At 42.9% G+C, this 13,823-nt stretch overlaps 1 protein-coding gene across 1 annotated transcript in view; it reads left to right on the plus strand.

Annotated features, from left to right (window-relative positions):
* LOC138526007 (galactoside alpha-(1,2)-fucosyltransferase 2-like) overlaps nt 1-13,823 on the plus strand; it is a 367,214-nt gene that overhangs the window by 150,582 nt on the left and 202,809 nt on the right. The gene's annotated exons all lie outside the window — the stretch shown is intronic.

The raw sequence follows: 13,823 nt of genomic DNA on the forward strand, positions 1-13,823 counted from the left end.
CTTTGGTACAACTGAGCTTGCCTGAAGAAAAATCTCCGCGAATGGCGCTTAAAAGATCCAAGAACCTAAAAGACATGCTTTCACATGCCAGTCTAGAAAAGAAGTCACAAAGATCAACGCTCTGGAACATGCGGGAAATAAGGGGGCACCACCCCTGCGGCACTTGTACGGTTTGCCGCTTCACTAAGAAAATGTCCTCATTCAGAATAGGTGAAAAAGATTGGCAACTCAAACAGTTTACTAACTGCAAAACAGCTAATGTAATTTACATCATTGAATGTCCTTGTGGGCTTCGCTACGTGGGGCAAACTACCCGACAAATCAACAAAAGGATCGGAGAACATAGATCTCGAATCCGTTGTAAGTCTAAATCTGCACCAATGGTAGAACACTTTATCGAAAACCATCATGGTCCAGACGATATCCTGTGGTGGATAGCAGACACAGTACCGAACACAAATAACGTGACCAACTCACTCAACCACAAAGAAGCGTGGTGGATATTTAAACTCAAAAGCACTACCAACGGCCTCAATGAGATAGATCCCATACACCTCAGCAGATAAACACATTAACTTTAGTCTTACTCTCCTCCTGTGACCCCTCATGTACTCTTCTGTCCTCCAGATGAGACCACGAACGGTGACAACTTGGCTCATTTTACTGGATGTTGTACAAACTTGTTCCCCATACTTTGCTGCCACTCACATAAACCACAAGGACCTAGTCAGAGTCGCGCACATAAGCAATGTGCACTGAGTCTCCCAAACGCGCATGCGCCAGCGATTAGCATCTCCACCTCCTGACAGGTTCACTCAGTAATACTATAGAAGATCCGGCACAGGCATGCGCGATCGCTGAACACTACTCGCGGTGCGCATGCGCACCAAGTACCACTGTGCGCAGCGCGACATCTTCTCCATTTATTGTCAAGAACTCCCCTACGGGAACGAGTCGCTTTGCTCTCAAGCTGCCCACGCGAACTTACTCGCCAGACTACAGCCCACTCTGAACCATACCAAAGGTAATCAGAACCTCCTGTTACTTCTGTAACACTTTATATACACAATATATCGGGATCGTTCACTCCCTTTCCTTATTTCTTATGTATTTCTCTTTTACTAATACAGACCAGACAACGAATCTGGCCCTAATTCAGCAATCTTCAAGTTGAAGTCAGACTTCTGCTGACCTTGGCCAACTTACCGGCTTCCCATGACTCTCCAGCATGGTTTGGACACAGTAAATACCCAGCAAGGTGAGCGCTCCACAATCGCACGCTCCCCAACTACCACAGCTTATAAATACCCTGGACTACATGTTTCTGACTCTTACATGTATTTTTCTGACTCCTGCAGCCCTTCACAGCCTGCCACCAATGCCCAGAAGCCCACCCAACTCTGCACCCTAATTGTCTTGGCACAAACAATCCATAGAATCTTGCAGCATCGCAGCCCCCAAGGTCAGTTCTGTCTCTCCCTTGCCCCCGATTTTATTGTGGTGTACCATAATCTTGGAACTGATTGTGTTCTTTTAATTATAACATCAGTTTTTTACGTTTTCAGACACTAATAGTCCCCATATCTCTATTTTAGGGAGACCTATTCCAGGCCCAAGATGAAGGCTACCAGCCGAAACGTCTTTAGGACCAATATCTGCATACTTCTCCTGGTCCCAAATACCTTTTTGATCCAAATCTAGACGTCGACCACGTGTTAGGTCACCCTTCAGCCTGGCTACAGACAACCAAGAATTTTCCCATTTAATGTGTGTGTTTTGGGTTGTCTCGCATTTGAACTTGTCACTAATGGTGATGGTAACTTTGTTCTTTGTTTTATTGCATTCTGCCAATTAATTTGGCCATCATAATGATGTGTGGACAGGGTTAAGACTGTGCTCTAACCTCCTGCACACCAAGAATCTCTGAATGAAAAACTTGTTTTGCATTTTTGTTGATTCTCGGTAAAAACAGTCGTGTATCAACAATTATGGATGCATGATTTATTAAATGCACCAAGCAGCAAAATAAACTTTTAAGCTGTATATAATACCTATTTCTGTCTGAACTACTTCATGTACATTTTCACATTTGCAGTGTTTTTGTATTTCTCTGGACACAATAGAAATTACTTGGGCCTACTAGAATCAGAAAGTAGTCCCGCCCCTATAATGTTACACGACAGAACAAACCCCTCTTTGTTAACCAAGTATTACTAGCCCAGTGTTCTGTCGCTTGTGGGCCATCCCTCCAGTTACCACAAAATCATTGTTAAACAGCACAGCAAGTGAGGTATCAGAGGGCATGTGAGCATCTACATGTCCAACAAAGATGTCACTATTTTTCCCCTTGCACCACATTTCTTCCCAGACTTCTGACCCTGCCCAAACTGGAGTGTTTGTGATCTTCCACTCGCCTTGTCACCATGCCGCTGCCCAATGAGTCAAACCTTGGTATGTGGCCCATATGTCTTTGTATATATATATACGATCGGCAAGTTAAAACTTAGAATCTTACAACACATAAGAGCAATCAAAAATGTTGATCCAACATACCCCACGGCCCTACATTTCCAAGAGAAACACAGAGGGAAACTGGAAGGTTTTGGGTACTTCGGAATACATGCCATCCACAAATCAGCAAGGGGTGGTAACAGAACTCTTACTGAGACAAATTGAAACTAGATATATTCTAGACTACGAGATCAAGAAACCAAAGGATCATAACTTAGATGAAGAATTATATACAGCACCTAACTTTTTATGGCAACTTGTGATGTAATTAGAAGTATGAATAGCTTAAGAAGATTCCAGATTCCAGCATGGCCTGTTTAGTTCCTTTCCCCTCAAACAACATGTGTTTCTATGACTCTTTTCATGATGAACTTGATTATTAGCCTTGTGTCAATGTAAATGCAAATACCCTCTGTTGATTATAAGTTTGTTTGCAGCAGTGACAGAAAATAGGCTTCTCACTAGCATAAATGTTAGAAGGCCTTCTAAATCAATATCTTTTCTATTGAAGGATTGGACATATTTTAGACCTTTCTTCTCCTTTATTCTTATTTCTTTGTTTTAATATTCTTTTCCCTTCTTTTCTCTTGTCAGGGCGAGCAACCTTTCTTTTTGTTGCAGTTTTTATTAACACAGGAACAGAACTACCCACATGCACAATTTTTCCTTGTCTGTCTCTCTCCATCTTTGGTTGATACAACCTTTGGGTTGGCAACACCACTTATGATCTACTTTGCAAGTGAGGTTTTATTGTGTATAGGCAAATGATTTTACGACTGACGGGAACTTTTAATCATTGCGGTAATTAATGAAACATGTGTATTTTTATAATCCAAAAAAAACCTCTTATGCACTAAGCACTTTATCTTATTCTCATTTAGAGAGAAATACTGAGAGGCTGTTAAATGCACGTTGCACTTTACAAATTAGGAGTTGTACTCCGTGGCTGCTGATTGCACATAGCACTTTAACAACACTTTGTTGTATATGGCATATTTTGCACAGTTAGTCTAAAAAGACATTTGTACTAGAATAATTATTTGAAATACACATGCGTCTTAAAATGAAAAATCTATAGTGCACTTTGCACTAAATTTGAAATACTGTATTGTTCATATTCATAGACACCTTATATGCAGTGATTTTTACTTTGTAATATGTCTTTGCCTACCACTTTGAATGGGTAAAAGAGCTGAGCTACACGTAATGGCATAACAAAACCAAACTAAACATGCTGTGAAGTCGAACATTCTAAGATGGTAGACTTGTGTAACAGACTTATAGGAACTGTGCACGACTCTCTATACTAAAATCATAGAGTTCAAATCTGTATAAATAGTCCTTCCTTTGTGTCTTTCGCCCTTAACGTGAGCAAGCGGTTTGTTACCGCGAAACGCGTCGTTTTCGTGCTGTTCTTTTTCTGTCCTGGACATTTAATAGATTAAAGAACATTTTTTGGCTGACTAGAATGGTTTGCTGCCTTAGTGTTTTGCCGTGATTCCTGTATGCAAGACCGCTTCCTGGTGTGCCTTCCGCTTTCCCTGCACTTCTGTACAGGGTCTAGCACATATATATATATATATATATATATATATATATATATATATATATATATATATATATATATATATATATATATACACTCTCTGTGTCCTTTACCGGTTCAATCACTGATTGCAGCTCAGAATACTGACTTGAGCCTCCCATCCCTTCTCTCATTAGCAAAGTCTATCTGTGGGGCTGGAAAGTGAATGCTTGCCCATATCTTTCACCTTTTTCATGCTTGGCAGTGCCATCTGTAAACAGGCATGTTCCTGTGCTTATTCTGACAATTTATCATATGCAGGTGCAACTTTAAAGGGCGATTTTGGCAGGGCTGCAGGAACGCTCGGTTCAAGTATTTCTTCCAAGTTCAAAGTTTCCAGTATTTGCTCTTGCAATTTGGACAAACCTGTGCATCCTGCCTTTGCTCATTACTGTAAATGTAATAAATGTAATTTCCATTTGATGTACGTGGCCTCTTGCAACCCGCCGATCTTTCCTCCTGCGGCAGCTTCTTGCAGCCAGCCCAGGACAGATATTTGTTGCAGATTGTCACGGGTTGTTCTCTTGTAATGCACTAAGTTTCAACCAAAGCCCAATGCACTTCAGCAATTTGCTTTTCAAGTGGAGTGTACCTGGTCATAGCATTTATGAACTTTCTCAACCAGAATCCCTGTGGCAATCTTTTCTGCCCTTGCCTCTGCCACAGACTCTACACAGCAACATCATTATGTACCAGAACTTCTATTTCAAAAGGGTCATCTGCTGTGAATGGACCCAATTTGATGTAATTCTGTAAAGCGTCTTTAGCCTGTTGAAAGGCATTCTGCTGATCAATACCCCATTCAATGGTATACTTCATCCTGTCTTCCTGGTAACTTTGTAAATTGGTTTTAAAATCAGACTCAGGTACAGTATTTGTTTTCTCCAAAATCCCATCGACCCAATGGATCGCTGTGCTTCTTTTTTATTCACAGGTTGTCTCATCTGTTGTACAATTTCATTTATGGGCTCACATACTTTCTTTACTAGGCCTGACCGTTTCGTGCCACAAAACGTCATTTCTTGGGCAGGTGCCTGCACTTTCTTGGGATTAAATGCCCAACCTCTATTTTGCATGTGTTTAATGAGGGTCTCAGCAGCTTTTTTCTACCTGGGCTTTCTCTTCCCCAGTCAACATAATGTCATCAATATAAGCAATACATATTGATGCAGTTCAATTGCACCGCTTCCAAATCTCTAGCAAACAATCCATGACACAAAGTGGGACTGTGCAGGTACCCCTGGGCAATAATTTAGTAAATGTAAATTGTCTGTCCCCCCAAAGTTACCGCAAATTGATCTTGTGATTCTAAATCAATTTCAATCGAGAAAAAAGCATTTGCTAAATCAATAAACAGGTGCCATTCTCTCACTTCTATAATGAGTTTCTCAGCCAATGCAACAATGTCTGGCACAGCCACAGCTAAAGGTGGGACCTTCCACAAACTGTTCCAAGCTCTGTAATCAACCACCATAGGGCAGAAAGGTGAAATGTATGGACTGACTGCCGGCCTCATGCCAGCTTTCACTAATGACTCAATAGTTTCTCTCTCTGCCCTCTGGGAAACCTGTATTGTTTCATGCACACTGGCTCTGCAGGTGGAAGTAAATGTAACAGAGTCCATTTAGCATGCCCAACCAAAACAGAATTCACCACTTTCAAGTGGATTTTGCAGTCGTCAAAAAGAAACTCCCCTAATCAGTAATTACAGTTTTTCCCAGCAACACATCCATCCCCAAAATGTGCTCTTGGAATGTTAGCAATCAAAACGTCTGCTGTAAAAGGTGAACCCTCTCTGATTGACATCTGTACTTCAAATGCCTTTGCATCAGTCTCAAACCCTCCATAACCATTTCACTTTCACTTTGTCATTCAAATACATGTGAGTGGCACAAAAGGTAGTCTGTCTCTGGGACTAGCTCGCTTTATGAACTGACCCTCAGAGACCGTGCCACACCCCTTATATCAAAAATGGGATCAAGAACCTCCCATTTCCCTTTTGACAACCTTTTGCTTGCACCTTTGGTTTCAATACTTCTTCAGTAGGAACACTGGGACTAGTCTTTTCCTGTCCTCCTTTCTTCAATTTCTTCTATTTCTCAAGCAAAACATGGGTTGGCTTGCCATCTATCTCTTCTTTAGGTGTTCCTGCTTTAAGCAAGTTAACCCATATTTGCCTGCATGTTAGTTTCATTGTGTCAGCTTTATCCTTATTTTTTGCTTTTTTGCCAGATTTCCTCTCTGAGTCTGCACCTGATGCAACAAGACACCTTCCTTTGCGCTCATCTAAACCTTCCAATTTCCCAAGCAGCAATGCAACTTCACTGATAGCTCTGCTCTGCACAGGTCTTAATAATGATAACAATGCTCCCTTCATATGCGTAGGAGCATTGTGCAACAGTTGTGCTCTCATGCCTGCTGTAAACACTATCAAATCAGGTAATTAATTCCATACACCCCAATCCTCTTCCATGTCCATTGAACTTGCATATAAAGTTGTCAGAGCTGTTTACAGCCAAATAAACAGTGAATGTGGTCCCTCTTGTCCTAATGCTCCTCAGATTATGTGTCCCAACATTATAATGGTGATCATTGATCACATTTTTAACAATTCCTCTGGTGTTAAAACTGTTCCCACTGTCCCCGTATCCCATGCTCTGAGCAACAAATGGAAAATCGATTTTCCTGCCTTCTGCCTGAATAACTCAGCAATGTCAAGTGGCTCAGTCTGAGTGTAATCCTGTACAATTTGGGTATTCTGAATGTTGCCCCTGCCGCTTGGCCCTTGGACTTGTTTGTAATTAAAGGACACGCTAGGTAAGCACATTTTCAATCTGATCTCTCCTGCTCTTCTCCCTCAGAATTCTCAATTTCAGCGAACCGCATCATTAATGGCTGGTCCCATTCAAAAACCTCTTTGGACTCACTATCACTAGCTTCACCCATCCAAGAATGTGGATTGTAATTATCTTTCCTAATCAGCGCTTGTATTTTTATTTTTGACGGAGTGCCTTTTGTGAGAAACCTGAAGGTGTCTCACCTGCTAGTTCCCGGGGATCTGTCATCCAGGTGGCCAGGACATGCCCATCGCTTTTGGATTCAGTTCCTGGGGGTGGACCAGTGTGGGAGGATCACCTGGCAGAGTCGTCTTCGGGGATTGGGAGTGGAACACTGCATGGTGAGACGCGGTATCCCTTGCCTTGTAACACCTTTACCCCATCCTCCCCAGTAGGATACTTAGGAACTCAGCCCCCCCCCCCTTTACGACACAAACATTCTCTCATGGACAGCTTACTATGAGAGAAAATGGACTAACGCCCGAGCCGTGCACCTGACATGTCACAATAGAATTGGCAGGGTCAGGAAATTACTGACCATCACACACACCTGACTTCCATTAGAATTCCCTACATGGATAAAAGGTGGAGCACGAGAGCACATGCTTAGCAAAGCACAGCACATGAGGCAACAGCAGTTCCAAAATGGCAGATTAATATCGGGCGAAAGACGGCAAAACAGAAAGGGGATCACACAGAGGGAAGTGCTCTTGACCTAGAATTGAAAGCGCAAAACTAGGAAACCAGGCTGAAGAATCCTGCATTGTGGGTCAGAGGTAGCCGGGGCCCTCCCGCATCGATTATCAAGATGGAGAGAATCGCCTGCTACTGTGGTACTGTCCTTGGCTCCTACAACAAAGCAGCACCAGTAAAGTCAACACAGCCAGTGAGTTGGGGAGGGCGATTCCAGACAGGTCTGTGTTGAAGCCAAGGTTGCAAGCAGCAACATTGTATGGGGAACGTTGACGCAAACAGTGTATGAAGCACATGTAATAACCCATGCGAGTAGAATTGGACAACAGATGAGTGATTGAACTTTGAAACGAAGATACGATATCATAGACAAAGTCGTCCGGCACCACATGCTATAACAATATTAGATAGTTTGAAGTACTCACGGAACTTCTGACAATATAAGTTTGCTTCTTTTGAAGAAAATGGTATGCCTCCCTCGAGTCTCTAATGAGGCCAATGATTGGACTCACAGAGACCGGAGGACGGCATCCACGGGAAACCCTCTGGGGGAAAAAACCTGTCTGTGAGATGCCGTCACGGAGTCCAAGGAATTTTGGTGGAGATGCAGTTAAGACTTCTGATGATGTTGTTTCCACAGTAGCAGCAATGGCAGCAATGGAGTGTAGCCAAATTCCTTCCCGTAATCCTAAGCAGCGAACAGCAACAAGGAAGGGGAAAGGTAGCTTCAAATTTGAACCGCAAGAAGGCAAGCGGAAAGCAGCAAGGTGAGACAGGAGCAAAACGGTACCGGAGCACCGGAGGGGAAGAGCAGGGAGTGCTGCGAGAAGCGCAAGGCAAGGGATGATATAACGGAGGAGAAAAAGTAAGAAAAGAAATAATAAGCAGAGCGTAGCATTGAAGCAAGCAAGTAGCGACGCACCTACCTGAAGCTGCAGAAGGAACTAAATAGCTCCGGGTAGATGGCGGTCGCCATCTTGAAAAGTACTAGACCGCTGCACTGGAGTTGGAAGAACGGAACAAAAGAGGCACCATCTTGGTTTCTTCCGAGAATACGTGGGATGATGCCTCTTCCACTGCAAACATGAGGATCTCCTAGTGGTTCTGACACATGCATGCTCATTCGAAAGTCTCTGTAAGGTATCCAACTGAGAGGGGGCAAAAGCAAAAGACTGACAAAGGATTTTCAATCGAGGCAGTCCTGTAATGGCTCACGCAAAATCCCATGCACATTTGAAAGTCTTCGATGTTAATAGAGTGAAGAAAGTTGATGAAGTTGGTACGAGCCCGAACAAGGGAGATCAGATGAGAACGTTTGGTTAAAGCAAGTTTGTATTAAGGTGGATTCAAATTGGTCTGAGCCCAGTGGAGGGAGACTGACTGTACATTTTGTTGAAACAGATTTGAGCCCGGCTGAGGGGGATCCGGGATGAACAGTCAATGACCCGAGAAATTGGACACATAAGTTGGATGCATGAAAATCCTATGAGCATTGAATTAAAGGGGAGCTGAGGAGAATCCGAGGTGAACAGTGAATCACCTGAGAAATTGGGTTTGTGTGAAAATCTAAGAGGAAAGGAACTTATTGATTGTTTGTGGCATCAGGACCTCTGAAAGAAGAGACTTTGAAAGGCAAAGAGACTTGGGCATAGAAGGTCCTGATGCTAATGTTTGAACTGCACCCTCGTGCCAGAGAAGCCAGAGACTGTGCTAAGCTTGGATGTGCTGCCTTGTCCCCTGCATTAAACGTGGGCAAGGGAGGCCAATGCCCTGAATATCCTGACATATCATTTCTTTAACACTTTTCTTTTTGCATAACATTGTTGCTCGTACTTTTGTATTTAGAAGTAAGGATTGGCAATAGGTTTATTAGTATAGGCCCTTTTATTTTGACAAGACACCACTAGGACTGCCTTATTTCTATTTGATGGTCATAGCTTGCTCCCATCTTTAGATTTAGGATTAGATAGGCATTCTTCAACTTCAAACCCTTTTTGAAGTTCAATAAACACCCTTGAACTGTCATCACTTGTGTCTGCTTTACTGTTGATAGCATGCCTTCCTTACACTTTCCTCTGCCTATGTTTCTGTGTAGCCACGTGTACTGCTAATGAAGCACATTTGTCTTCCATTAAGTCAGCCCACTTTACCGCAAAATCAAGTGTTTCTTTCATAACAATTTGCTGTTTTTTAATAGGAATTCTCATAATTAAATTTTGAATTTTTGCATTTTAAGCAGCCCCTCCTCATGCATTTTTCAGAGCGCATGCAATAATTGCCAGCTCAAACTACCTGCTGTGTTATGCTCCATTTTAATCTTTCCTAGTGGTAACTCAGCCAAGCATTTACTGATTACCACAGAGGAATCCTCATTTTCAAGCATGTTCCAAGCCATTGGTGCAGAGAGCCGATGCAGTAAATCTGCCACGGGTGACCATGCATTATAAGCCGGCCATCCAGGGATGTTGCAGAGTATTGCTCCCTCATTATTGTTCTTAGCGGTACCCTTTATTTTAAAGAATGGCATTGTGTTCCTGAATCCACAAAGACTACACCAAATGTGCCCGGAAGGGATGTGCGCCTGTTCCTGGGACCAGCCCAAACAAAAATAACACTCCCTACCCCCAGCAAGTTCACATTTTATGTGACAAACAATTAAAGGCATGGTCTAGTAAAAATGTTTATTGTCCCTACGGGTCGGCCATGTTTTTTTAAGCCTAAGTGGCTCGATTTTAGAAAACATTCCTATGGACCTTACCCGAGTTTTCGTCCATTAAACGCACGCGAAAACAGGCACCAAGGAGCTGCCATTTTGTGATAATCATATCACTTGCCGCATCGCCCTGGCTGACCTGCTTCTGCGGCACTAAATCAAATCCCCCGCCCCTGAGCCTGACATTATCTAAACATTCATATTCCCTGCCTCTCTCCGTGACGTTACTGTGCTGCGCGACTCCACACAGAACCCGGAAACCAACACAGACCATCTGACAACACAGCGCGCCACAATTCGGAATATGAAACTGTACTTTAAAATCAAACAGCAACACGGTACATTTGGTAAAGTACATTTATTTGACAATAAATGCTTAGAGAATATTCAGCAATTGCCATATGAACTCCGAAAGCCATTTATTTTCTTTTATCTGTAGCCGCAAATCCGTATAAGTTTATATTGAGTCACGCGCTGCTCCTTTATGGTACACAGGGTGTTGGTTTTCGTTAAAAAAAGCACTTTGGAAGCACGGTGAACCGCAAGGGTGTTCCATCAACTAGGCAGTAGTCCATAGTAAAGGTTGATATGTTGCTTCTAGCCACTAGTACAGCGTAAGGGCATGTGGGCCCTTGGCGATCGTCCAATAAAATTGTCAGTGTGCTCCAGTTGTTCACCCGAAGCTGCAGGTGTCTGTTGAAAAAACCATCTGCCGGTGTCTCAAACCGATGACAGTAGCAGAACGGGATCAAATACCTGTTATGAAAACAAAAAAATTATTTTATTTATTACGGCCGATCAGAAACTATTTGCTTGCAAGGATAGTTCAATGGAGTATATTCGGCTCTAAAATCAATGCGAAATGTAACGAAATAAATCGAGGCCAACACACAATGAGAAACGACAGTTTGTCTACATGCATGTGGAATGATATGATATATGATATGGCATTTGTAACGCGCCTATACACAAGTGTTTCAAGGCGCGACGAGGCAGGGGGGAACAATGGCAGACAGACAACGATCCTACTAGGCCAGGTGTCTTTCAGATCGCGCAAGGGGAAGGGAGAGGGGGGTAAAAGTGCTGTACATGGTTAGTAGAATACAAGATAAATAATAGGGCCAGCTGGTGGCAAGTGCAAGGTAAATGCCGGGAGATGGGGCTGAAGGATACAGAGACAGTCCCGTAGTCCGGGTAGGCAGTGCAGGGAAAAATGGCTGGGCCAAGGACCTTCATTCCGGTATAAAAGCGTCTAAAGATTTACTCACATTATATTTGAAATTTCCATTGTGTCTCTGCGTAATGCAGTCTGTAAATCCGACCGTGCTCTTGACAACGATTTTTCCTATACTGAACTAAAATGAAACTCGGTCTAGTTTCTGAATTTTCTGCCTTATCATCTCTTACGTTATTGCGCACCCCCTTCAAATGAAGTTCTTTCAGCATGGTCCCTGTCTCAAGGTCAAAAAACAATAGACCCTTATACTTCCAGTGGGACTTGTGGGCCTCTTCTGAGCGCGAGCTGAAAATCAAAGCCGCTGTCCTTCGCATTCTTTATTTGCAACATCCCGTAGTAAAGGCATCTGTGAGAACTTGAGGTTTAGAATCCCTCTATGTAGTGCGCCACAATGTGCAAATGCGAACTGGCTTCTCTCCCAAATGCCACGGCCCGCTTGGCGCGTTCTAAGGCCCCCAACTTTGTCCCCGTTGTCTGCGAGCTTTGCAGCCCCAAAGAATCATAACTATGGAGACATTTAATTTTTGGCGGAAGGTCAGGGAAAGTATAAAGTACCACAAGAGTTGAGTTAAAAGTGAGATTTATTGTTTGTTTGTTTGTTTTATTATTTGCAATACGCAAGCCTCCCCTCCGTTAACAGTGCGCAACAGTGCGCAGCATTTACATTTACATGAGATGAGACATGAGAAATATATATACATACACTTATATGAGGTGAATAGAGAGAATTCAAAGATGACACCCAGATTGTTCGCCACCCATGATGGTGAAGGTAGGGGTTAGGGTTACAGGTACACTGTACAATAACATTTATTTACAAAAAGACAATCGTATTGCAATTATTTAAACCGGGTTTTGTACTTCACAACCAGCTGTGCTTCGGGTGGACATGGCACAGTTGCAATGTTCGGTGGCAATGGATCACTGCTCTGCACAGAAACATCCAAAATTCCATATCTGTGCTTCTCTAACACAGCAACAATAAGGCCTTTCACAAAGTCGAACTGCATTTCATCATAGACCGGTTTGATCACCCATTGCTTACTTCGTTTTGAAAACACCTTAGTGTAGCGAGGCATCCTTATTTTACCCCTAGTCCTAGATTGTTCACGTCAGACATTGCTGTTATGGCCAAGACCTCTAGTAGAGTGCGATGTTTCATGCCCTGAAAGCTAAAATGCAAGCGCTTTGGCCTGTACTTTAGGCACATATTGTGGAACACCTCCAAACCTCCTGTGTGACAGAATTCTGTCAGTCCTCTCAAATCTCTTGATAGAGTTTTGTCAAAAACAATCTTCTCAATGGCTTTGTGTGTCGGTGAAGATGGAATCAACCACTTCTTCTTCCTTGCCTCCTCTGGGGACAAAGGGTCATGTTCACATTGGTTGAAATGTAGGTTTTCTGACCAGCGGTGAACGTGGGTACAGTGGTGCATCAGTGACCGCCATTTTTCAAGTAGTATTTCCACTGACCCTTCACAAGTTTTTGAGCTCCACCAAAGATGGTTGGTGATAGACTGGGACCACTGCAAAATACTTTCAAAACCTTTTTTTTTCCTGCAGCCGATATTTTCTTACTGATTGATTTAGCAAGATGCCATACGTCAAATTGATGATTAATAAGCGGGAACTGCTCTCTCATTGTCTTGGCAATTGAAACGTGTCTGTCCGTGGCTATGTGGTCGATGTGCATTCCCCTTGATTGTAGATATTCCACTGATTTTATAAATCCTAGTTTCTCCATGGCCACTGAGGATGCACATTGTGTTACCTGCACGACCACCGAAATCACAATTTTCTTACTATCCATGTCCTGAAAGTGGTAGGTGCAGTACTTGGCAGAAAGTCCAGGGCTGTCGCACTGTCCATCGCCGGCTAGCCGTAAACGTTTCCCTTCGAATGTACTTGCTAGAGACAATTGTTCAATTTTCCAAGCATCACTAATGGCCGGAAACAGATAATCACGTTGGTATATGTAGTACAGCGATTTAGAAATGAAATGGAGTCCCACAAACTGAAAGAAAGCCTCTCACTTTCTAAAACTGGAGCCACTAAAAAGTGATGCAGTTGCACACAGTAGATTGCCTGCTGGCATTTTCCCCAGCATTGTTTGTGCAGACCATGAGAACCTATGATTTAATCGACAGGCGGCATTTATTTTGACGTTACTGTCTTTTATTTGATGAGTCACATTAATCAATGGCTTCCCACATACTTTCCCTCTAACTGAATGCCCACATTTCAGCAT

This window comes from Ambystoma mexicanum, chromosome 1q (assembly GCF_040938575.1).
Source record: "Ambystoma mexicanum isolate Mex_15411 chromosome 1q, UKY_AmexF1_1, whole genome shotgun sequence".
Lineage (NCBI taxonomy): Eukaryota > Metazoa > Chordata > Amphibia > Caudata > Ambystomatidae > Ambystoma > Ambystoma mexicanum.